General features: G+C 38.6%; 1 protein-coding gene across 10 annotated transcripts in view; it reads left to right on the top strand.

The window, feature by feature from the left end:
* Positions 1 to 23,626, top strand: part of lrrc4c (leucine rich repeat containing 4C) — a 1,096,970-nt gene that overhangs the window by 911,775 nt on the left and 161,569 nt on the right. For 9 of the 10 annotated variants that reach the window (XM_062958473.1, XM_062958427.1, XM_062958370.1 and 6 more), the window contains one exon: positions 20,984 to 21,153. The exons of the other annotated variant lie outside the window; for it this stretch is intronic. The gene's annotated coding sequence lies outside the window, so the exon portion shown is untranslated. The remainder of the gene's footprint in view (positions 1 to 20,983; positions 21,154 to 23,626) is intronic. 10 annotated transcript variants of the gene reach the window in all.

Raw genomic sequence — 23,626 nt, 5'->3', positions numbered from 1 at the left:
TGAATTGCTGTTTTTGTTGAGTACCTTCAAGTCATCTCTGATTTATATTAGTCCTAAGACTAACCTATGACGGGGTTTCCTTGGCAATATTTGTTCACATGAGGTTTGCCACTGATTTCCTCTGAATCTGAGATTGTAAGTTGTCCAAGTGGATTCCCATGGACAAAGGGGAATTAGATTTGGACTCTTTATAATCCTAATCCAACAACTAAACTATTGCATTTGATTCTCAATTTTGAATTGTATAGAGAAGCAAATTTCATGCCATTGCAAATGAAATATAACGAGTATAATATGTTCCAGGAAGTGCAAAACCCAGTCTGGCTTCAGCCAGTTGGTGAAAAACAGGGACTTCATTAGGAAAATCCGGGAATGTACATATCTGACTAACAAGCCCGCTTGGCCTCACTAACTAGCTGAACTTTTAAGATCAAGGCTAGCTCCAAGAGCATGAAGCATAAACCCAAACCTTGAATTATGTCATCACTTGCCTTCTGTCTTATATGGATTAAGCTTCAATCCATTACACCACTCAGACTTCCCTAGAAAGAGCTAGATATTAGCAGCAAGTGCAGAAATATTGAGAAAGAGATTTTTTTAAAAAGACATTGATCTAGCTATTGCATAAAGATTGTCTGTCTCAGTTTTTAAACCATTTTTATTCTTTTACAGGAATAGAAGTAAATTTTATGAATGCAGAGTCAGCAAAAAGCCTCTCAATATTTTTATGTGTGAAGTGGGCTTGCATTGAGTGACACTTCTGAAGTGTAAATCAATCCTTAAGGGGGTCTTTACCTTTATGAAGTCTTACAGCTAGACTCAAACACTGCCAAAGTTGTCCAACTGGATTTTTAAGCCATACCTTATCTTTTTATTTTAAATTTTATACTAATCCTATTTTGTCAAGCCGCTCTGAGTCCCCTTTGGGAGAGATAAAGTGGGGTATAAATAAATAAATAAATAATGGAAAATGAATCATTGTTAGATATCCTTATGTGTTCAGCATTCTGAAAATATGAAGGCAAAGTAAGTAATGAGTAAGATTCTGGGTCACGTTGATGCAGTTTTCTTCTGTGATTCTGATATGACTCAGGTACCCATGTTCAGGAGACATCAATGTGGCCATCTCATATCTAAAATAGCTAGAGTTCTGCATAATGAAGCCTCCAAAGCACATGAGGCAATCTAAATCCAGACCTAAAAGTCAGATATGTTCAATCAAATTTCATATGACTATGGATTTAAATAAATGGGAGGACCTTTACCATCACTCCACCCCATAAAAATACAAGTTTCTTACGTAATTTGTTGCACGTATATGTAATTTAGTTTACAGTTTGCTACATTAATATGGGACTTTTAAAAAAGGAAAAGAACAATTGACAATACTGTATCCACATGGATATGTTCCCAGACTTTGCATGGATATGTGAAACCATGGATAATTGTGAACTCTATTGAAATGAAATTCTTCCAGCTTAAGAATACCAAGAATAATGGAAGATCTAGAATGAAACTTCAGTTATCAGTCTTGTTGATGTAGGGGTTGTATTATAAACTGATATGAGAAGATATTTTAAAAGGTTTTAAATTACTTTATATGGCAACTATTGTGGGAGCATTTTCAGCTAAACCAGTTGAGAATCTTGATTGCATATTTAAAATTACAGAAGTAAATAAAATTTACTGGATTTTCTCTGTTTTGAATGCTTTCCACACTGGAAATAGACTTGCCCATACTTAAGAGTTTTGTTATGAATTATTACTTATAGTAGTAGATTGTTCTAGCAAAAAAAAGTACATCATTGCCATTACTGTGTGAAATCACGAGTAATGAAAGGTTGAGCTGTGAAGCTAATGGAAATTATTCATAAGTGTTTCCTGATGGTCAGATGTTTCAAAGCATAGGACCCCTTATTTAGTCTCTCCACCACTCTGAAATCCAGATGGCAATACTCAATAGCATTGTTTCAGCTATGAAGTTGCAGCTGTCCATGAAAGTGTAACAATGTAAATGTTTTAGTGATGAAACTGTGTGTTATGAATTCATTCTTGGTAAGTCCAAACGTTATAAAACTCTTTAGAAAGATTATTTTTTGGTGGGCTGGAGTGAAGAGAAAAATCTTACTGCTCTATTCAATCTCTGATTATTATGCCATTGGAGTTGGTGAACATACTTGTTCCTTTTTCTACATTTCTATTTTTCCTCTAGAGCTGTTTTTTTTTAAGTGGCAAACTTCCATTCAACCCTGCTTAGCTTCCAAGATCAGACAAAATCTAATGCCTTCAGGATATTTAAACCAGAAACAGACAAAGCAGGGAAACAGGGCACTGTAGTTAATCGGGCATCACAAAAATAATATACAAGTTGAAACTAGTGAATTATATTAGAAATAATGAAAGCTGTGTGAGTCAAAGAAAGCCAAAGGTGGAGATCCTACATCACATGTGTACTATTAATCTATGCATGTATGCTGTGCAACCCTTAATAGAATGGCAGTGTAATAGAACTGAACCAACATCAATTTTGCAACCTTATATGCATCTGACTTTCTATGTATGTGCTGGTGACTTTCTACCTCTGTGCCATAGAGAGTGTCCCATTGCATATGTGCATGGTTTGGTAGCTGCACAGTGGCAGATAGGAAGGTGCTCCACAGGATCACCACTATTGCACAGAGAAATTTTTCAGGTTTTTTAAAAAACCTGGTTTACTCATCAATTTTAGTTGGTTAACCAAATCCCCATGAGTGGCCACTGAGGTTTATCGATGGAGCCTGATTTCTAAATTATTTTGTGTTGTGGAACTACACTTCATGATTCACTAAACAAAAATCCCCTCCCCATTTTTTTCTGGCTATGCCCTGGTTGTCCTCTTCCCTCTTTGGAAAAACTTAATAGGTCCTGCTCAGAGCATTCTTGGGGATCCATCTCACCCAGCATATTCTTTTTAAAAAATCATTGCCATTTGGCAGGCGGTACAGGGTGACAAAGACAAGGACAAACAGAGTGAAATATAGCTTTTATCCTAAAGCTGTGGCTATGTTGAACTCCATGGCTTCACATTGATGTGGCATTGGGGGCTGTGCAATGGTGGTTGGGGTGTGGAGGAATGGGTGTGTGGTTTTTGTGATGTGTGCTGGGGAAGGAATTCAATTTTATTGTGCAAAAAATAAAATTGATATGCTTACTCTGAAATTACATTGCTTTTGTATAAGCAAAGGAATTATAGATTTTGGGCAATACTAACACATTGGCCTCCTTATGTGTTTAAACAATACCCTTTAGGAACATCTGAACGAGACTCCTGGTTTATTTGTTAATGGTACAAGCAGAATTTGAATTCAAGATAAAGTTGCCAGGAATTGGAAAGTGCACCTTGTTTGGCACTAGAATTTAGTTGAATGATTTATTCTGAGACAGGATCATAAGTGTCTTTATATTGAGGCTTTTAAGCAGAGGCTGGATGGCCATCTGTCAGGAGTGCTTTGAATGTGATTTTGCTGCTTCGTGGTAGGGGGTTGGACTGGATGGCCCACAAGGTCTCTTCCAGCTCTGTGATTCTATGATTCTATTTAGGAGATTGCCACACTGAGTCACCAGACTTAGCTACAGCTTTGATTCTGACTGCACATTGGATATGGTAAAACATGAAAATTATGCAACCAAGATTGCTACATGTTTTAAAAAAACCCTACAAATTGCATCAGTTTTAAAGCTTCTCTTCCTTTCCCTCAAACTGTTGCTCTCCATAGGCAAAACTGGTTGAGATATTGCTGTTATCTTTAAATTATAGAAAATTCACATGTCTGAACATTTCTGTAAAATTAGAGATTTGAAAGTAACTGTTCGTGTATTTCCTTTGTGAATTATCTGGTGCAGTGGGGTGAGGAATCCTTAAATCATAGATATAAAGTTTTAGTTTAGAAAGAGAGGGGGCTGGAGAGACAGAGATATTATCCCCTAGGGGAAGATTTTATGCATTTATCTGGAAGACCATAACATTCTGAGTTCTGGCCTATCCGAGTAAATAGGCCATGTAGTGCGCTTCTTCAATCAGCTTCTGTAATGCTGCCTTGCTGATGCTTAGGGGACTGTGTCAATTTTGGGATATGTTTGTATGCTTTGCTGTATATATTTTCAATGCAAAAGTTTGCAAAAATTCTATCTGTGTTTGCTATATTTATTTAAACATTATTCTAATAGAACTCACTGCCGCAATGGGGAGATCAGTTTAAATAACTATTCCTTTGCCATCTATACTCTTTCTGCACTGTGCTTTTATCCCTGTTGTGAGCAATGACAAGAAGGTTCTGAGACACTTGATGGCCACTCCATGTTCACCTCCAGAGGTAGGAAAGCATGGATGATGAGAAGAAACAAAAGCAGCAAGAAGAACTCACATCACATCAGGTCGAATAATTTGTTCCATTTTCTCAAACTGGCCACCAACTGGCAGACTACTGCTCATGTTGGCTATCCTTTCTTCCCTGTCAGGCAGCAGAGGGCAAAGTCTTTTTTATTATTAAAAAAGGCTTAGAGCCCCTACACCAAATTGTCTCCTGTTATTTTTGCTAATTGGTGATTGATTGGGGAATATCAATAAACAGGTGCTTCAAGAGCACTCTTTTTTGAAAAAAGACAAAACATATTTTGATTTCTTATGGTGAATTACTACTTTCCTTTTTTTGGTTGTATGTCATTTTATTCTTTAAGTGAAATTATATCCCTTTGAGCCTGAAAGTTGCCATCACAATCCACTTTTATGCCTAAACTGAGTGGTTACTTCTGAATAAAGTAAATCTATTAAATAAATGAGATTTACACAAGTGTTGACTTAGCTTTAGCAATTAACTCAGTGGGCCTGCCCCAGTTGAGTCTAACAATTGGATTTAGACCTTCAAAATCAGATGCACTGGCAATCAGCCAATCCTTCTATACTTGGTGTGTGTGTGCTTCAGAAAGATAAAAGAGCAGCAGTTTTCTCAGACATATTTTTGCTCAGTGACATGAGAGGATAACAATAATAATAATTTAATTTTTATACCCTGCCCTATCTCCCCGAGGGGACTCGGGGCGGCTTACATGGGGCCAGGGCCAGACAACAAACAATATAAAACTCAACAGTAGAAAACAAATCAAATAATGAGAAATGTTTTAAATTGTCTTCATATTCCTAACATACAGGACAGAGAGTTTGGGCTTTCCTATGTGTATGGATCAGTATATGTGTGTGGTGAGCAAAAAGGCTTCCAGCTGCTTAATTCCTGGTCATATAATGCATATTATGGTTACTAGTAGGTAGTAACCAAATTGGCATGTGGTTTGCATTCTTCCTTTGAGTGATTTGCTCTGCATGTTTAGAATTCTGTGTTCTTTCTCTCTCTAAATTTCCAGTGTGAAAAATTGCATTGCACACTGTCCTCTAAATGCACCATTCTAAAACAATATTTCAATAAGAATACTATTTATTTCTATTTCTCTCGTTGAATTTTATGTTTTATTTCTCTGAATCCTATCTTCCCTGACTCCTTCTTGATTCATTTTCACTTTACTAGACTTGATTGTTTCCTTACACATTGAAATGCATATTGTTTGCACTTTTCATGATATACTTTATTTCCCCATATGTGTGTATTTTTTAATTCATTATACCCATACTAAAGTGTGTTTTAACATATTTCAATTGTAATAATTTTAGCTGCTTGCATTTTTCAAATTTACAAGTGGTCTTGTGTTTGTTATTTCTCCAAAATATAATCTAAGACTGACAATTTTGCAAATTCCCATGGGCAAGCATACTTTATCTTTCAATACCTATTTGACAAGATATGATCTGCCTTTGGTCTCATGTGCTTTTTTTTTTTTCAATCTATATTTGACTTCAAGTAGCTTTCATATAGAAGTATTTCTGAGTGTCATAGGACTTTTGAACTGGAGTAGCACTTCTTTAAGTGTTTACTGCAAGCTCTACCTTTAGACTGCTAGGCTCTTCCACTTTACTCCACCTCTGGTTATAAGACTTTGGATCCATCTACACTGTTGAATTAATGCCGTTTGACACCATGTAATGTTATGAAATCATGGGAGCTGTATTACGGAAAGGCACCAGTGTGATCTGGCAGAGAAGGCTAACAACCTTTTAAAACTGCAGCACTTATGATTACACTGCATTGAACTATGACAGTTAAAGTGGTGTCTAACTGCATTCATTCTACAATGTATATGCAGCCTTTGTCTTTTTTATAATGGATTCTTTCACAGACACAAATAAATTTATTTACCCTTCATTGTACCAAGCTCCACTTGCATATCACTACTAAGGTACAAGAATTAGCTCTTTCATGAAATAGCTTTAGTTATAAACTGAAACAATGAAAGTTGAAGGACATTTTTAAATTGTGATATATCTCACAACCTCTGAGGATGCCTGCCATAGATTTATGTGAAACGTCAGAAGAGAATGCTTCCAGAACATGGCCATACAGCCTGGAAAACTCACAACAATCCTGTGATTCAGGCCATGTAAGCCTTTGACAACACATTCTCAAATTTATTCACTATGCTTGTATAATTTATTATTTAAGAAAATAACAAATGCAGCTTTCTAGTTATATATAAGCTTGTTTCAAATTGATGGATCAAATTTTAAAGCAGTATATTTAATGATGGCATCATACTACACTTACAAATAGGTTAATGAGTTATTATATTCACCACTCTGTGTATATTGTTGAAAGATTCAGCTGTATTAGTCTAATAACCTCCATTTTGACAATAGCTGACATTGCCATCTTGTAAATGACTTGAGTCTAAGGCAGTGGTTCTCAACCTGTGGGTCCCCAGATCTTTTGGCCTTCAACTCCCAGAAATCCTAACAGCTGGTAAACTGGCTGGGATTTCTGGAAGTTGTAGGCTAAAACACCTGGGGATGCACAGGTTGAGAACCACTGGTTCATGGATGGTTCATGGTGGCAGAGATAGCGTGATTTCAAATCGAGTCCATCTTTTTGAAATACCCTGGACTTTACTTCCAAGGGCCACTTTCTTGCATTCCTCATTGCTCCATAATCCTTTATTAATTACAAATAGCAACTATCTACATCAGGGGTCTCCAAACTTTTTAAACAGGGGGCCAGTTCACGGTCCCTCAGACCATTGGAGGGTCGGACTATAGTTGAAAAAAAAAACTATAAACAAATTTCTATGCACACTGCCCATCTCTTATTTTGAAGTAAAAAAAAAACCCTAACAAACAGGAACAAATACAGCTTCAATGTTAATAATAATAATAATAATAATAATAATAATAATAATAATAATAATAAGAGTTGGAAGAAACCCCTTGGGCCATTTAGTCCAACCCCCTTCTACATTTGTGCACCAAAAGCACAAGCAAAGCACCCCTGACAGATTGCCACCCAGCCTCAATGTTGATAATAATAATAATAATAATAATAATAATAATAATAATAATAATAATACATCACACAGTCCTAAACGCTTGGGAATTTGTGATTTTGTGATATGAAATCCAGCATATATATCTTGTTTGCTGTGTTATACAGTGTCTTTGTGTCAATAATAATAATAATAATAATAATAATAATAATAATAATAAAAAAGAGGGTTGGAAGAGACCCCTTGGGCCATTTAGTCCCTCTTCTGCCATTGGTCACCAAAAGCACTAGCAAAGCACCCCCTTGATAATTATTAATTAAATAATAATTAAAATACCATTATAAACAAGCAAAGCTCTGGAAGCTACGCCCTGGGAGAGGGAGGAGGCGGGAAAGGGGTGCCAGATAAATGGCTTTGATGGGCTGCATGTGGCCCCCGGGCCTTAGTTTGGGGATCCCTGATCTACATCCATGAACCAATGCACCCAATAACAAAATGTATATTTCAAACCGTCCCCTTTCATGTCTTTTAAACAGACTATAGTCAGAAGTAATTTCTGTTGTGTTCAGTGATTACTAAGTGAATGTACATAGGCAGCCTTAACTATTTTTTTTCTTTTTTGGCCTGGGGTAGCAATATACAATATTAATAAATCTATTTGTTCAATCCTTTTAATTTTATCTGTTTCGTGTCATTACTTCATATATTCAGCTGTGTTTATTTTCTGTGGTTATGGAATAAATGGTCTGATGCTTTTCATGAATATTAAATACATTTTGTGCCTGGGAGCAGTGACACTCTCCCAACCTCATTTTAATATAATACAGTTCAGGACAACCCATAGAATTACAATCTCTACCATGTGTTACTTTATTGTTTTATTATTAGGCTTTTCAAAAGATCACTTGGTCAGGATCCACACATGAAAAACAATGCCCTACACAGTTGCTTACCTTTATTTCCTGTGTCTGAAAGCTTGAATTCTTATGGTCTGTCAAGAGTGTATTTGATGCTGTTCGAATGTTTGCAGTCCTCATTCTGGTAATCAATGAGATGTAAAATTGCAGCAGTTTCATGCTGCCTGGAGCCTATGCTGACAAACCTCATTCGGTTTGTCACAAGGCATAAACCACTCATTAGACCACATCATTAGCTTAGTTTCTTTCTAATGTGAAGAGAAAAGTGAACCAGGCCAGCTTTTAAGGTGACATTTTACTTGCCTTTGTAACTTTTGAAAAGCTGCAGTGATACTGTTACTTAGATCACCATTTTGCAGGAGTGTGTGAAATAAGAACAAATACATCTAAGTAAAGATAATGTTCTGGAATTCAAAATGATTCATGAAAGTTGAAATGTATTGCTATGGTTAGAGATTTCCTCTCAAATTATTGGTGATGGAGCAGGACCCACAAAACAAAACAAATTCTTCAAAATCCTTCTCCAATATTTAAGCAATTTTCCATCATTTATCACATTTCTTTAAAAAAATGTTGTATAGATATACCTTAGGATAGTTGCTTATAGTTATTTTAAGGAAAAAGCCTCATGTAAGGCAGTGGCTTTTTGTGTAAACCATAACATTTTTCCACAGTAGAGTATGAAGCAAGGCATGATTTAATCTTAAACCATGTACTGTTTCTCCTCAACCTCCTAGAAAGGCCATGCCTGTAACTATAACAATAACCTGAAGGTAAAATGAGACACCACTAAGAAGATGTAATCATCTACCAGTCTGAATTCTGTTGCTATTTTCAGGTAGAATACAGTTAATTAATCCATGTTATCTCATTATTCAGCATTTGATTCAATGGGTCTATTCTATTTTGGGTTCACCAACAGGGATCGCGCCATTAAACAGCCTTCAGTTACAATGCAGAATTAATTTAGTGCGACATTACTTTAACTTCTATGATTCAGTGCTAAGGAATCATAGGAATTTGGCAGAGAAGTCTAAAAACATTGTCAAACGATAACTCCTGTGATTCTGTAGCATTGAGCCACAGCAGAAAAAGTAATGTACAACAGCATTAATTGTAGAGTGTAGGTGCATCCAAAGTCCATGATGAATTGGTGGATAAGCTAATTATAAATAACTAGTCATTTCTATCAAGTCATCTCTTAGATTTGCATGGAGTTCAAAATGTTGAGAGTTAACTTTCAAAGTCACGCAGTATAATTATTTATTATAGTATTTTTTAAAAGTATCATGTAGAGTCACTCATACCTTTCACCATTTTTGCTCTACCTTTCCCAAAGAGCCCTTTAGATTGGGAAGAGAATGGCATAACATTTGAAAAATTCCTGTCAAAATGGTTCTACACATCCCTGCCCACAAAAGCAGTCACAAGAAATAAGTATTACTTGTTGTATCAAAAAGGTATTTGCATTGCCATACATTTATTATTTGTTACCAACTGTAACATTGCCAATAAAACCAACTTTTTAATGGTAACTGCTTATTTCACTTTCAAACTTTGGTTTTAGCAGGACAATAAGTAAATTCCTCCCCCTCTCTTCACTGACTCCAGTACCCTTTAAAGCAGTGATCCCCAACCTTTTTTTTTTTGACCAGGGACCACTTGTACAGGAACCACTTGACCAGGGACTACTCTCCAACATTAGTACCAAAAGGGTTACTAATCAGTTTTTGGTCAACTTTAGATTCGGTTTGGTAGTTTGGGGTGCTGATTCAGCAAATTGCATTGGATAAACCACATCAGCTCTAGCTTCTGATACAGAGTATATGCCATCCAGTAGTCACCATCTGCTCAACCACAGAAACCCATATTTCATAATCTAGAGATGATGTGGTCTATCCAATGTAATTTTCTGAATCAGCACCCCAAATAACCCCAGGAACAGGCCTAAAAATGAAGACAACGAGAATTTTTTTTGGTTGGGCTGTGTTATTATCTGTGGATTTTGTTAACTCTCATGTTAAAAAAAAAAAAGAAGGGGAGGGGGCTGAGGTTGAAAAATACAACAAGCAGAGCACGAGCCCTAAGAAACCGTCTCAAACAGTTTTAATAATAATTATTATTTTGGGGGACTAAACAGGGTCTTACAAAGGGCTGATTTCCCATTACAACTGATGTGTGGCAATGGGAGCTAATAATAATAATAATAATAATAATAATAATAACAACAACAACAACAACAACAACAACAATAATACAGTGGAGTCTCACTTATCCAAGATAAATGGGCCGGCAGAACATTGGATAAACAAAAATCTTGGATAATAAGGAGGGATTAAGAAAAAAGCCTATTAATCATAAAATAACATTATGATTTTACAAATTAAGCACCAAAACATCATGTTTTACAAGAAATTGACATAAAAAGTAGTTCAATACACAGTAATGTTATGTAGTAATTACTGTATTTACGAATTTAGCACCAAAACATTGCAACTTTTACTACAAAAACAATGACGACTAAAAGGCAGACTGCCTTGGATAATACAGAACCTTGGATAAGTGAAGCTTGGATAAGTGAGACTCTACTGTTAATAATGATAATGATAATGATAAAGAACTTTGGGAAAATAAGAACTACAACAAAAACGCTGGGTAGATAAAGGAGTTTGAAGGAAAATTCTCACAGAACAAAATATAACATAGAAATAACAACTGAAATGATCAGACGAGTGCAAAAAGTCAAGAACTGGACATCGCCTGGTAGTGATCAACTTCATGATTTTGGCTCAAACATCTGATTAGTTTACATGGAAAAATGGCCCAACAATTCAGTGAGATGCTGCAGAAAGGAAGTATCAGTGAATGGCTAACAACTGGAAGGACATACCTGATACAAAAGGATCCAGCAAAAGGAGCAGCACCAGGAAACTACAGGCCAATAACATGTCTGCCCACTATGTTTAAACAACTGACTGGCATCATAGCCGACAGAATTCAAGACTATCTTGAAGAAAAAAACATCTTGCCAGATGAACAGAAAGGCAACAAATGGAAAAGTAGGGGCACAAAAGACCAGTTATTGGTTGACAAAATGATTCAGGAGAACTGTAAGAGCCGAAAAGCTAATCTTCACATGACGTGGATTGACTACAAAAAGGCCTTTGACTCACTCCCACACAGCTGGATCATCAAGTGCCTGGATGCCATCGGGATTTGTAAAAATGTTGGCACCTTCATTGAAAACATGATGGAGCACTGGAAAACTGAACTGTTTGTTAGAAATGAAAGTTATGGACTTGTCAACATCAGAAGAGGAACTTTCCAGGGAGATTCATTGTCCTCTCTGCTTTTCATTATTGCCATGATCCCTCTGTCAACAATCTTACAAAAATCACATCTTGGCTATCAAACATCTAAGACATCTCACAAAATTTCACATCTGATGTACATGGATGACCTGAAGCTATATGGGAAAGCGGAAACTAAAATCCAGTCTCTGACTAACACTGTCCGAATTTTTAGCACTGATATCAGCATGGAGTTTGGTTTGGACAAATGTTCGACAGTGGCATTGAAGAAGGGAAAAATCATTGAAAGTGAGGGCATATATATGCCTAATGGCCAAACAATAAAGTGTCACCAGCCAGAGACCTATAAATATCTGTGCATATTACAGCTGGACAACATCAAGCATGAACATGTGAAGACTGTGGTCAGCAAAGAATACACACAAAGGGTCAGAAAAATTCTCAAAAACAAGCTCAATGGAGGCAACACCATCAAGGCCATAAACACCTGGACCATACCTGTCATAAGATATACTGCTGGCATTATAAATTGGACACAGGTGGAACTGGACAACTTGGACAGAAAAACAAGAAAACTCATGACCATTCATCATTCACTGCACCCTCGCAGTGATGTTGACCGGCTATAACTGCCTAGGAGATCAGGGGGCAGAGGACTCTTACAAGTAAAACAAGCAGTCAAAGAAGAAGAACATGCCCTATCAGAATATGTAAAGCAAAGTGAAGAACCTGCTTTGATTGAAGTCAAAAATCAGAAACTCCTCAAAACACAGCAAAGAATCAGTACAAGAAAACCACACTACAAACTAGAGCTGACAGCTGGCACAACAAAACATTGCATGGAAAGTTCCTTGACAAAATTCAAGGAAAGGAGAAGACCTGGCTCTGGCTCACAAATGGGACACTGAAGAAGGAGACAGAAGGCCTGATCCTTGCAGCCCAGGAGCAAGCCATCAGAACAAATGCAATCAAGGCCAAGATCGAAAAATCAACTGATGACCCAAAATGCAGACTGTCCAAGGAAACCGATGAAACCATTGATCATATCCTCAGCTGCTGTAAGAAAATCGCACAGACAGACTACAAACAGAGGCACAACTATGTGGCCCAAATGTTTCATTGGAACTTATGCCTCAATTACCACCTCCCAGCAGCAAAGAACTGGTGGGATCACAAACCTGCAAAGGTCATGGAAAATGAACACACAAAGATACTGTGGGACTTCTGAATCCAGACTGATAAAGTTCTGGAACACAACACACCAGACATCACAGTTGTGGAAAAGAAAAAGGTTTGGATCATTGATGTTGCCATCCCAGGTGACAGTCGCATTGACGAAAAACAACAGGAAAAACTCAGCCGCTATCAGGACCTCAAGATTGAACTTCAAAGACTCTGGCAGAAACCAGTGCAGGATGTCCTGGTGGTGATGGGCACATTGGGTGCCGTGCCAAAAGATCTCAGCCGGCATTTGGAAACAATAGACATTGACAAAATTACAATCTGCCAACTGCAAAAGGCCACTCTACTGGGATCTGCACACATCATCCGAAAATACATCACACAGTCCTAAATGCTTGGGAAGTGTTCGACTTGTGATTTTGTGATATGAAATCCAGCATGCCTATCTTATTTGCTGTGTCATACAATAAAATAATAATAATAATGTTTAATAAGCACTGCATGGCTATTAGACTCCTCTGAATAGATTCAAATCAAGGAAAAGCTTCATGAGGACCACCACTCCTCTTGATGTTCCCCCAGCAACAGCGAAGGCATCCCTCTGGGCAGCTAAGCTAGGAAATCCTAGTTGGATGACTGCCCACAAAGGTCTGCCTCCAGGGGCAAACCAAGAATGGGCAACTTGGAAGTCCCTGAACAGACTCAGAAGTGGAGTGGACCGATCAAAAGACAACCTAGCAAAATGGCACTACCTAAAAGAATCCTCCAGCTTGTGCGACTGCAGAGCAGAGCAGACAACTCCGCATTTGTATGCTTGTCCGCCTTATATACAGAGAAAAAATTGTTTGAGGCTACAGACAATGCAATCACTGTTGCCCATTTTTCATCAAAAGATATTTAGCTACTTGTGCTCAATCTATTTTTATCAGTTTTATACTAATTTATGCAATGCTTTTGATACGAAATAAAAAAAATTACTTTGGGGGACTAATCAGTGTGGACTCGGATAACCCAGTTTAAAGCAGATATTGTGGGATTTTCCACCTTGATATTCTGGGTTATATGGCTGTTTGGAAGGTCCCTAGTTTATCTGAGGGCCCTTCTACACAGCCATATAACCCAGAATATCAGGGCAGAAAATCCCACTATATCTGCTCTAAACTAGATTATCTGATTCCACACTCTTTTTCAAAAGCAAGGCCCGGCTTCCTAAGGAAGGATGCTGAAGGAGTTCAGCACTACGGAGAGAGGAGATGGGCAGGGGGAGAGGGTGGGAAGCCCTACAGGTCACGAGTTCAGCCCGAGGCAGGGATGGTCAAGGAGAGCAGAGAGAGAAAGAAAAGGGAGATGGTGCAAGGAGAAGACTGTCTCTCACACACACAGACACAGCCAGTGCTTTTCCTCAGGCCTCCTCCCCTCCCTCCCTCCCTCCCTCTCTCATGCTGCTTAAGAGCTCACCAAGGCACACCCTTCATGGCCCTGGTGGCGGGCTCTGAAGGGAGGTAGGCAGGGAAGGAGGCCTATGCCATTCTTTCCAGACCCAATCAGCTCAGCAGAACAGCAGTGGCTCCTGAGTCTCTCCAGTGGTGCACAGGCTCCTATCACTCACTCTCCCTGGCAGCCCCAGCTGCTGCTATGCCTCCCTGTCATTCTCGGGGTGGGAAGCAAGGGCCCTCCACAGAAAGGGGAGAATGGAGTAAAGAGGGGCTTTCCCTCCCTCCCTCGCTGTGATGTCCCCTGAACTCTTGGGCCGTGACCCAGCCTCCATTGTGGACCAAAGTGACGAGGAAATGGGGTTTGTGCCTATTCGGCAAGATTCTGCCCCTTTCCCGATGTTCCCTATTGACAATTCTAGTCCACTGCTCATTAAAAAGGCCCTTGAAACGGAGCCTTCTCCCACCAGTTCCCCTCCCTTTGATAGACGGATGTTTTGGGAAACTAGTAAGTTTGAGAAAGCTGGCAGAAGAAGGAGCGCGCAATTAGCAGCTAGAGAATCTGCTGATTAACCTGTTTTCCCCTGAGAATTCTCAGGGAGGATCGCATCTGGTTAAAGATGTTGTTTTAGCTCTTTTCCCTTGGGAAAAGAGCATTTGGACACCTGCTCTGTGGAAAGATTTGAAGTTCCTTAAAAGTTCTGTGCGCTGGCTAGCCAGCGCGGAGTCAACATGTCAGTTGAAGGAATAACTTCGCTTCCAGCCAAGTGTGGACCGCATTTGGATCTACTACCTTCCAGCCTAGCCATGCCTTGCCTAGCCGTGTTTCCTTGCCTTGCCTTGCCGTGATTCCAGCTTTGCCTTGTCGTGCCGTGGATCCAGCCTTGTCTTCAATTCCTTGCCTTGGACTTGCTTTTGAACTCTAGTAAAAGACTTGGACGTTTCCCCACTCAAACTGCTTGGAAGTTTGAGTGTGTTTCGGTTTTTGGATTACAAACTTTAAACTCTAATATTAGACATTGGAAAATATATTATTGGACTATAATTGACCTTTCCTAATAGGTCTATTGATGAACTTTATCTTCTGCTTGTTTTTGTTTTATTTCTTCAATTCTTTAATAAAGATATTAGATTGTTTATTGGCCTCAGTGTATTGGTTTCCAGTGCTCTCGCAGCCAGGAGTGTTACACTCGCTCCCTCCCTCCCTCTGAGGGAATGGGGGCAGAGCTGTGAGGGAGGTAGCGAGAGCAGTGGCAGCAACCCAGGAGAGCTGGTCCGTTCTGTGGAAAGGAGTGGAAATAAAATTAAATAAAATAAACAGGAAGGAGGTTCACGGCCCAGATTTTCCTTCTGGTAGCCCACTAAAGGCCACCACAGGATAAGAACCACTGCTTTGCATTATTTCTCTCTGGAAGATAATTATGCTGATTCAACAATTAAGGTGTGAGAAAATTTATTTATTTATTTATTTTATTTACAGTATTTATATTCTGCCCTTCTCACCCCGAAGGGGATTCAGGGCGGATCATATTATACACACATAGGGCAAACATTCAATGCCCATAAACACATCAAACAGAGACCGAGACAGACAGACACAGAGGCAATTTAACCTTCTTCTGAGGGGATGTTTGATTCTAGCCAAAGGGGAGAGCAGATGCTTCATCATCCACTCTGATGGCACTTCCTCATTCCAGGTCGTAAATTAGTTAAACTTGCCTCCCCACTTTATAAGTGGTACCTTATTTCCTACTTGATAGATGCAACTATCTTTCGGGTTGCTAGGTCAGCAACGAGCAGGGGCTATTTTTTATTTTTAATTGACATGTGCTCACCCCGCCATGGGCTGGCCTCGAACTCATTACCTCATGGTCAGAGTGATTTATTGCAGCTGCGCCACAGCCCGGCCCCTTAAAGAAAGAAAACCTTTCTTTAGCACTAGTAAAAGTCTCCTGCTAGCTACGTTGTGGGGGATATTGGTAGCCATATTGTATGATATAGCAGTATTAGTGTTAGACTCTGGAAGGACAGGATTTGAAGTGCAGTTTGGCCATGGAAATGAACTTGGCCATTGTGACCTTGGGCATGTTATAGCCACAGTAGAAAGTAATGTTGAACCTCTTTTGAACAATTAATCTTGCCAACAAAACTGTGATTGATTCATCTTAGGGTCACCATAAGGTGGAAACAATTTGAAAACACACAACATATTGTCTAAAAAAGGAAAGATTAATATTTCCATCCACTGCCCCATATAGTACTCCCTCTCCATGTAGTGGTGGAATATAAGGTAAGAATTCCCATTACACTAAATAAAAGGGGCTTTGTGCATGTGTGCTTGTGTGCAGCTTATGTGTCATGCAGCAAGGGTGGAAAGGATCTCATGCAAAACTACCAATCAAAATATTTTCATACATGATCATTCAGCTGAGTATGGGAACATCAATTGGCACTCAACCTCCCTTCCCAAAAGCCTTTTTTTTTCTTTGTGCAGGGCCACATTATGACAGTTGCTATACCAAAATTACTTGAGTGTTGAGTGCTACTCAACAACAATAGATCACAGAAATACATTGTTCCTGGAAAAATCCATGCCCCCTCCAGGTGCTGCAAAAATCTCAGCTAATATCCGGGGGGTGGGGTGGGGGATGGAGCAAAAGGATCATGACATAGTCCTTTAATTTACCTCCCTTGACCGTTTCCTCTTCCTACCAGCTTACTTACGACCTTATCACATGAACCAGGTGAAGCCGTCCCACTTTGCCAACAGAGGGGCAGCAAGATGAATATGTCATCCTGTACACCATTCCCTCATGGTGACGCTTTCCCCATCACATGTAGGAAGTGTCGCCCAAGTGGTGAGGATTTATGCTGGCTCCAGTGGAGCCAGCACAACACGGGCAGGCTCCCATGATAGGAGGGAAGTGTAGTATGACACTTCCACTCCAGTTGTGGACAAGGCCTCCACTGGAAGTCTAGCAATGTTATAGGATGGGCAGTGTGTCCATCCGTCGCTGGACTGGCAGGGAAGCATTGTAGAACACTTTCCAAATCCTGCCTGATGAGGTCCTTAGTTCTGATTTTCCTTTCTTACAAAACAGCGAGATGAATCAGTCACCCCATGCACCATTCCCTCAAGGCGACGCTTTCCCCATCATATGTGAGGAGTGTCATCCGAGTGGTGAGGATCCAATCTGGGGGGCAGGCTCCCATGTCAGGAGGGAAGTGTTGTATGACACTTTCACTCCATTTGTGGACAGGGCCTCCACTGGAAGTCCAGCGACATTGTGGGATAGATAGTATGCCCATCTGTCACTGGACTGGCAGGGAAGCATTGTAGAATGCTTCCCAAGCCCTGTCTGATGAGGTCCTTAGTTCTGATTTTTCTTGCTTATAAAACACTGTCACTTTGACAGCATGTTTCCAAGCACAATTGACTCCCAGCAGCTATGTTTTAAATATTTTGCTAAGATATAGTCCGAGGTCTTCTGGAATACGTCCACAGCACTGAGGAAGGCACTGAACTTCTCTGCTTAAAATATAGGAATGTTTCAAACATGCCGTTTCACAATGACACTGCCTGAAACTTGGTTATTAATGTCTGAAACTTCCATTTTCAGACCAACTCTGCAACATATCAAAAGGCAGCAACTATTACCTGTGAAATGTGACTTCATTTATGATTTTTTCTGGTGACTGAATGTATCTCTAACATTATTGTCATCTTTACCTAATTCAGATTATCAAGATAATTTTAAATACAGGAAAAAATATTCTGTACTGACAATGAGAAACTTCATGTATTACCTTTGCATTTCATTTTTCTGGCAACCTTCATTCTCCCTTCTTCATTTTCTATAGTGGACCTCCTCTTTGATTTATATTTGGAATGAATGAATTCCATTGTACCTTACCTCACTTTGACATTCCATGACTTATCATAATTACTTTTAAGTAGTATTTCTGGAACTGAGAGATTGCATTCTTTCCATTAGGCCTGGGATGTTCAATTTTACTTCAGTGGGAGGGAAGTGCTCCGCGATAGCTTCCATCAAAACAATGATATAGAATTGCCAGACTGAAAATGGGATAGGGCTTTCATATGTTCAGCAGCTGTGTACAAGAGGGGAATTGCAGCAGGCAATGCTTATTCCACAATGATGCAACAAGCAACATCTTTCTTTCTAGCAACTGTACATTTAGAGGGCTTCTCCCACAAGAAAATACTAACAACCCCCCCCCCCCCCCCAGTGTAGGAAGCTTAGTTGTGATTAATCACACATGAATAATTGTATTAAGAATTGCAATCATAACCTCCATAAACCGTAATTTTGGACAAACGATTCATGAATCATTACAAATGAAGAATAATATTTGGATATGAGCAGAACATTTCATGAAAACATATCAACCAAGACAAATGGCTCAATTCATTGGATAAATGCTTTGATTACTTTGCTTATGTTACTGAAGCAGAATATCTTAGAAAGATGTTCAGACATATGGAGGTATTCCTTTGATGTTCAGCATCTTGGGAACTTAAGTGTAGTGTTAATAGATAAATCTTCTCTTGCTTCATTCAGCCATCGTCTTCTCGCTTATTACTTATACAACATACAATTATTTTGTATTACTTGATTGCAGTTACAAAAGATAAACATAGTGAGAAAGATCTATTCTTTGCTTTTTAATTCCTTCTCTGCAGCCTCTTCCTTGCCTTAAAAAAACCAAGCTAATTAAGTTCATTTCTAATTTTATTTTATGTATATATCTTCCCCTATCCTCATAAAGAATCCATGTATTATTGTGCTACCACAATTCAGCATATGTTTTTGTTGTTCAATGCCTACTAGAAATGATGGGAGTAGTACTTGATGATGTGCTATCACAGTTGTGTGCAGGGGTGGAGAGAAGCAATCTTGGTGTCTTAAACCCCATATTGGATCCATAAACCATGAAGGCAACATTTTGTTTAGCATTGGGGACATTTGGAGGGATTTCTCGTTTTCTTTTAGAGAGGCTATTTTTTCAGTGATATTCAAATATAGAATAATATAATATAGATTTGAACTATGTTCTCTGTTGCTATCTGTAGATTACTAAAATATATCTAAAATGTATTACAGATTAGTCCTAAATAATGACCAACTATAATGCTATAGGATGTGGTTCCTGTCACTGAATGGATGGGGCACAACAGCCACATCTTAATTGCTATAAAATATTTACATTTCCTTAATTTGCCTTCTACAGGAAAAGTTAGGGGAAGGAAGGACATTAACATATTTTCATGATGTGGCCGTCAATATAGAATCATACTAGATGTTATGAAGGATGCTTGCTCCCTGTGATTAATGTGTTGTGCCTTTTGCAAGGGGCTCTCCTCTAAGATGCGTTCTTTGTCCGAATTGAAAATTAAAGCTGATAACCTCTTTAACACCAGAATTTTATAACGCCGTGATTCCAATATATTGAGCAATGGCAACGTGATATTGAACTTTATTAATTCTATAGTGTAGATGCGTCTGTAGACTGCGGCAGACCAGAAGAACACCTTTTCAAAAATACTACATCTGACCCACATTTTCGTAGCAGTTAAATTCCTGTGATTTCTCATAGCACAATTCTCTCCCCTCCCCCTCCTTGTCATTGTTCCCCTTTTCAAGTAGAAAGTAAATTCAGTGATGCATTTCTGCATTATGTGTACTCATATTATGTAGCACACATTTATTTATTTATTTATTTCCGAGGAAGCCAAGGAGATCCAGGTAGGACCCGCTATGGTGAGGGAATCTTCCACCCGAAGTAATTTTTCCATACACTCTCCCACAAGGAAGAACTCTGATTGAGATCACCTGTCCGGGAGAGCGGAGATGGGACTTGGATACTTAGGATAAAAATCTGAGAAAGGTTTAAGCTGTCCTACTCGTCACACACATTGGCCTGATCTAGATTGATCCCTGTGTACTTACTCATAAATAAAAAGAAATAAAGTTTTGCCGCATGGTACACCTTTAACATAGTGTGTAGAATTAATTTATTTCTTAATTAGTTGTGATAGTCTAAGTTAAATTGATTTGGATGAATGCACTAGAAGCATGAAAATCTGTTGCATTTTCTTGAGCCCTAAAGAAAGGTTTTGTTAGAGCAGATAATCTCATTTACAAAGCTAGCTTAGTCCAGGTAAAATGTGTTCCGATTGTCTGGTAGGCCCATTTCTTGTCTTTGAAAATAGTAAAGCAAATACCAATAAGACAACTGTCAACTGGATCTGCTGAGTGTATCACAAGACATATATTTTTATTTTTTATTTTAAATAGAGGTTCAGTAGGTTCTAAGCATCTCATATACGAAAAAAGCTATTTTGCCAGGTTGACTAAAAATTGTGTAACACCCTCCTTTGCATTGCTTTTCAACCCATTCTGTTTTTGTTTGGCTTATAATTGCTGAGCTGTTCCATTGATGGCAATTCTCAAAACTATTTAGTTCATATGTTACAGTGAGACTCTGTTTTATGCCTTGTTAATTCTATAATGGGTTTTCTCCCAGAGGTTGGAACAGTTACTCTTGGTAACTATAACTCCTCAAATCACCCAGCTATATGGATATTCTGGACATTATCACAAAAGGCATGTTTCCAAGCACAACTCTCTTTTCCCATGAATGAATGCAAGATTAATTCACTGTGATCGCTGTACGCTTGGCACTGAACCAAATGTTCTCTTTATATTTTAAACAGATTGAGATTATGAAGACTGGCAGTTTGAAAGAAGTGGGTTGGCTTCTATCTTGCTGCCCCCAAGAAAGAAGGCCTCTGTACATGTGACTCAAGAAGATAATAGTTCTCACTAAAGCGCTCACTTTTTTGGCCAGGAACTGAGAAGGACAGAAGATGGACTAGAAATTCTGGTAGGTTGTGCATACACACATGATGAATAATATGTATGAGAATATAACTGTGAAGTAAGGTTTATCATCCCAAGTGAACATTGTGTTTAGGTTTTAGTTTTTAAAAAATGAACTAGAGATTTGAGCAACAAAATCTGCCATGCAAGCACAGAAACGAATTTGCTGGGTATACATGGTTTTCTTGTGGAGAGTGTTTAATGATTACTTCCACTTGCAATAAGATGTTTAAACAAACTATGGAGCTGTTCCAAGACTATTGTCTACTGTGCCTGAATAACCTTTCTGTTTTGTTTCTTTCCTAAGAAGCCAGAGAAACAAACCCTTTATTCTTTTTCTGATACCTAGGGAGAAACATAATCCAACCTATCATACCTTTCTTTAGATGGGAAAGTGACTATGTTTGGGTGATTCAATAAAGAAATCACTTAGCAAAACTCTGTAATTTGTTTAGCCACTCCCACTGGAGTTGGGAGTAGTTATGAGGCATGCTCTAGTGTGCAAACCATATTCCTCAAGACAGTATTACAGTTGTCTGGTTCATTGAGTTATGTGGTTTCAGGGATGAGTCTGAAATCTATTATTTTGAGAAGTTGTTGGAATGCAGAGATTTCCCTGGTGTCTTATTCTTCCCTCCTCTGATTAGTATATGTCAATATGAGCAGTCCCCAAGTTGCAAACAACATGGGTTCCGTTGGTTTGTTCTTAAGTTTAATTTGTATGTAAATCAGAACAGGTACAATTTCACTTTGGATAGCATAGGGAAGGATTAACACCTCTGTGGTGTTTGTTTTGCTGCCTGTGCCCCTGTTCAGAAGATTTCATTTTCTGTCCCTGTGATAATTGGATTTTGAAAAATTTGGCTTTTTGTGGAAACAAGGATTTATGAGAAAGCTTCAGTTGAGACACCTTTTCCCCATGAATTTCCCTTCCTAGGGGTAGACTTCTCTCACTTCCTGTTGTCTCACCTCTGTTCTTAACTATGAGTTGTTAGTACTGTAATTTGGATGTTTGTAACTCGGGGACTGCCTTATCATAGACTAATGACCCAGTTTAATGAATTAAGATTTTGAAGTCTGTTTTGAGATCCTGAGAAGAAAGAAGGCCTTACTGAAATGAAGAATGAAGCTGGATCTAGATTAGTCTTCAGCAGAGGCTGCAGAATAACTTGCTATTAAACACAAAATCTTTGCTCCAGAAAGAGAAAGATTGAGAAAGTACACACATAGGTTTTGTATACATTTGGCACAGGATATTAGAAGTTTTAGACCAACATGTCTGGAGGAAAACAGATTGACAAGACTTCCTTGCAGGTTTTTAATCCAAAATTAATCCAACAGAATGGAGGAGTTCATAAAATAGGCAGATGATTATTTGTTCATGTTATTAAGTGAAGATAGATAGATAGATAGATAGATAGATAGATAAATCACATGTTGCTTCTGAATGTATCTCAGAGGTTCTTTGCAGATGAATGCCAAAGATTCAGGGCAGGAATAAAAATATGTCTAACATACTACCAAATACTATGAGGCATATATCATTGCTAGATAAAGAAACAAAGAAAAAGTCCAAAATCTATTAGTATACATTCTCAATTTCATTTTTGTAGGAAACTAATAATAATTTAATTTATTTTCTATCCATTGCAAGAACGCCATTCAAAACTGTTCAGTTTTCAAGGACTATGCACTGTTAATGATTTTCTCTGCTCTAGAATGCACACAAATAATGTTTTCTGGCAAGAAATGTGTGTTTTTTTGTGTGCAGAAATTCCTTTAAAATAACTACAAAGGTACTTATTACTTGGGATTGATGACCATTTTGTGTCTTTTTTTGAAAATACTGTTTTCATCCCTAGTGTAGATCCTCAGTTTCCATTAATCTTAATAAACCTTTGCTAGAAACAGAGTGATATGCAGCAAAATGACAGAACAGTCCATGTTAGCCTTTCTCCACCAGAAAGATAGACAGAGAAAGATAGTCCATTTTATGGTGGTGGTGGTGGTGAGTGGGGGGGGGGGGGGGGGGGGGTTGAAGGAGGAAAACCATTTCCCCCATTTTTGCTGGTTATTCCCCCCCCACCCCACCCTAATATCATAAACTATGGTTGTTTCGATGATGGTGACATGGGTGCAGAAGAATAACAGGAAAACAGGGGAAATGGTTTAACTCCTTCAACCCCCTTCCCCACCGTAAAATGGACTATCTTCCTCTGTCTAAGTTCCCTTTTCAAGTCTGCCCTGATAATGGAACAGTACCCTTATAAGTTCTTACAAGACAGGTATGGTGGAGAAAGACTACCCCTTGTGGCCTCTGCCCTGATAATGGAACAGTACTCTTATAAGTGTGTTTTTCACCAAGCCTCCAATTCTGTTATTATTTCTGAGAATTGTTTGTCTTTGAGCAAGAGTTCAGAAGAAGTTCTTCCACTAGGGAAGTGGAGGGTTTTACTGGCTCACGTAGGATGTCTAAG

The sequence above is a fragment of the Anolis carolinensis genome, chromosome 1 (assembly GCF_035594765.1).
Source record: "Anolis carolinensis isolate JA03-04 chromosome 1, rAnoCar3.1.pri, whole genome shotgun sequence".
Classification (NCBI taxonomy): Eukaryota; Metazoa; Chordata; class Lepidosauria; order Squamata; family Dactyloidae; genus Anolis; species Anolis carolinensis.
Note: the sequence above shows the minus strand (reverse complement) of the source record. Positions and strands in the feature narration are given on the sequence as shown.